This window comes from Tupaia chinensis, unplaced genomic scaffold (assembly GCF_000334495.1).
Source record: "Tupaia chinensis unplaced genomic scaffold, TupChi_1.0 Scaffold143992_1, whole genome shotgun sequence".
Taxonomy (NCBI): Eukaryota; Metazoa; Chordata; class Mammalia; order Scandentia; family Tupaiidae; genus Tupaia; species Tupaia belangeri.
The window spans coordinates 318,783-322,584 of NW_006203843.1; the positions used below are offsets into that span (position 1 = coordinate 318,783).

The window sequence follows — 3,802 nt, forward strand, 5'->3', positions numbered from 1 at the left end:
AAAAAGGGAAGGAGGGAGGGAGGGAAGGAGGGAGGGAGGGAAGGAGGGAGGGAGGGAAGGAGGGAGGGAGGGAAGGAGGGAGGGAGGGAAGGAGGGAGGGAGGGAAGGAGGGAGGGAGGGAAGGAGGGAGGGAGGGAAGGAGGGAGGGAGGGAAGGAGGGAGGGAGGGAAGGAGGGAGGGAGGGAAGGAGGGAGGGAGGAAAGGAAGGAAGGAAGGAAGGAAGGAAGGAAGGAAGGAAGGAAGGAAGGAAAAGAAAGAAAGAAACACTGGGTGCATATGTGTGTGTTCCCAAAATCTCAAGAGGAGAATAGAGGAGAAGGAATTACATTCATGTCCATACTCCCTGAGAGGTGCTTTCTCACTTCCCATCTCTCTCTCTCTCTCTCTCTCTCTCTCTCTCTGGTGAATACATGTGCCCCATAGCAAATGAAAAAGAAAAATGGGAATTTCACCAAGATTGGTATGGCATTTTGATATATCAAAGTTGCTCCAAATTAGTAAACATTATTGTTTTTATTGTTTTCTTATTTTCATTTTTAAAACTCCTTTTAAAAAGAATTATTTATTTATTAAAAAATTATAGGGCACATATACTCACCAGAGAGAGAGAAAGAGAGAGGGAAAGGGAAAGTGAGAAACAAGCTGCCAGGTCTGGGACTGAAATCGCAGTTAGCCATGTGGGAGTCCAACACCCTAACTACTACAGCACCTGCTGGCCCCAGTAAAAACTTCTTTTAAAATTAGAATTCTGGGAACCAGCAGGCAATATGGTTGTTAAAGTGCTGGGTTCCCACATGGATGACAGCAGTTCAAGTCCCAGACCTGATGGCTTGCTTTCTCATGTTCTTTCTTTGTCTCTCTTTCTCTCTCTGTCTCTTTCTCTGGTGAGTAAATGTGTTGTATAGCAAGTTTAAAAACAGTAATAAATAAAATTAATTGGCCCCCACTGATTTTGTTTTTAAAGTTTATTTTATTTTATTTTTTCTATGAAAGAGAGAGAAAGAGCACAATAGATACCCCCAACAGTGTACTCATGTCATAGTCTACCTCTAGCCTCATCCTGCCTGGATAACAGACATGGAACTTGCACTGGGTATATATAGGCAGACATAAACTCTGGACCCTCTCTATGAGCCCTGCATCACAAAGTGTTGTGTTATCACTGCCCCATTGTTGCTGACCCAGATTTGTAAACATTATTGTCATAAAACTCTTCTAAAATGAAAAGCTATTGGATGATGATAATGGGGATTTTAATATCTTTGTATTGACTGATATGAATGGTATTCCTTCTGGAAAGAGAAATGTAATACACTGTAAAGTTATATGTGATTCGATGTAATATAAACAAGATTATGATAAAAAAAATTTTAAAAAGAAAAGTAAATAAATCTTTTTTATTTTTTGTACTTCAGAGTGTTTAATACTTAGTAATCTGCCCAGCCTAGTGTTTGGCACGTAATAGAACTTCTGTAAATACTGAATAAATGGTTCTTGAAGAGAATCCACTCCAGGGAATTATTTCTTTTTCTAAACTATAGATCTTATAGGATAATCAATCTTGTTATTTCCATGCAGCAGCTGAGCAGATCACCAAAAGGAGGTGTTCTTTAGGAAGCTCTTGAACATCTTCAAGGCCTGAGCAGGTCGATACTGGGGTACCATGTGTCCTGAGCTTTTGATAGTGAGGAATGAAATCTTCTCATGCTCTTTAATGAAACCAGCAACCTGCTTGTTCCAGTACCAAGGCTGATAATGGCTCACCATCGGCAGGTTCAGGGTCTCCATGAACCTCTCCCCTCCCAGGAAGTTGCCAGCCATGTCAACGTCACCATTGTAGACAAGAGTGTGGAGGTCATGCTGCAGCAGCTCATGGTAGAAAGGAGCCACGTCCATATACTGCCTTTGGTACTGAGAGCTAATCCAGGGGCTGCACAGTTCTCAGGCAGGTAGGGCAGCGGGAATGTGGAGGGCCTGCCTCATGTCGTTCCAGTTCACCCGCACGTACATGGCAGTGGCGTTTATGCATGCAGGCACTTCTGGGATGGGACCATCAGGAAGCCAGATAATCTCTAAATCCATTCCATCTGGAACTGTTCTGAATCCTGTAGGAGGTCCTGAACTACTGTCTAAAACTCTTAATATGCGTGAATGTTCTAGTTGATTCACTAGCCTCTTATTAACAATTTTCACTAATATATTTCCATTTCATAGTTAACCTTCTTGAATCTTAAGCTTTCAGTAATAGAGAGTTAATAGAGAACATGCTTAAGCAATCATTGAGATTATCATGTCCCTCCTTATTAAGCAACTGTCTCATCCATTTCCCAGTTTATTATATGGTTCAGCATGGTACAATGGAAAGCACACTGACCTAACAGTCAGGATATCTGTGTTCTAGTCCCAGCATATAATCCCAGTTGTTGGCCTTTTAGGTTTCAATTTCTCCATCTACAAAATAGAATAATACTTGATGTGTCTGTATCAGAGGCCTGTTATAAATGACAAGAACATAAAGAAAAGTACTTTAAGTGTTAATATAAAGGCTTTTTGCATTCTCTTTTACATTTTTTTTGTATTTCTCCATGATTAAAAAGAAACTCTAACAAATGTTAGAAGAAATTTTCCATGTTTATTTCTTTAAATTCCTGGAAGTGTTACTGTGCTTAAATTTTATAGCCATGTTTCCTAAAATTGATCTTGTACTCTAAGTTTTTGGCTTATAAATCATTCAGAGGAACTAGAACCCTGTGAATCCATTATATTAGAATGATTTAGTAAACTGGTACCAGCAGTTGGCATAATGGCTACATCACTGGACTCTCATGTAGTCGACTGCGGTTCAAGTCCCGGACCTGGTGGCTTAAACTCACGCCAGGCGCGTGTTGTGTGCATGCCCAAGATCCTGAGAGGAGAATGGAAGAGAAGGGATTGTGGCGTAGCCATTCCCCCCCCCCCCCCCCCCCGCCGGCTGGGTGTTCTGTCTCTCTGGCAAGCACACTCACCCTATAGGAAAGACCTCTCCAAAAAAAAAAAAAAGAGAGAATGATTTAGTAAGCAAGAATAATGGTACTAAATTATAATTTTATAAGATTTAGTGCAATGTTCAGATTAGGATAAATATGATAAAGTCTGTACTGATAAAAATCTTCTATAATTGATTTCTATCATTTATTTGAATATCTTATATTCCAGAACCCATGAGGCTCATCAAACTATGTGTATCCTAGTTTCTGATATTCTAGATACACAATTTTAAAGTCAGAAACAAACAGAAATATCAATTGAAAATATAAGGTTCCAGTTTTCTGAAGCTTCTAAGTCAGTATGGTCTAGAGTTTAGAGTTCCAGGTCTGTCACTGCTAATGACAAGTTGCAAGAACTTGGACATGTCAATTTACTTTTTCTGAACTTTGTTTCCCCATTTTTAAACAAGTTATTTGAACTACCCCTCTAAGCTTCTTTCCATTTTTAAAGTTCTGTGATTCTTTTCTAATTCTTCTAAGTATCTATCTAAGGAAGCTGATAAAAAGATACTAATATAGTATTTTTTGGAGCTACTGTTTTATTATACTTGACTTATAACTGAAGTAGCCATATTATTTGCTGTCCAAACAAGAAGTAACTTTTTTTTTTGGAGAGGTTTTTGCTATAGGGCGAGTGCGCTCGCCAGACAGAGAGAGACAGAGAGACAGAAAGCGAGAAAATCACTCCCCAGGGAGGATGGCCATGCCACAATCCCTTCTCCTCCATACTCTTCTCGGGATCTTGGGCATGCATGCACACGCGCCCAGCGTGAGTT

General features: G+C 40.1%; 1 protein-coding gene across 1 annotated transcript in view; it reads left to right on the plus strand.

The window, feature by feature from the left end:
* WNK3 (WNK lysine deficient protein kinase 3) overlaps window positions 1-3,802 on the plus strand; it is a 279,743-nt gene that overhangs the window by 268,691 nt on the left and 7,250 nt on the right.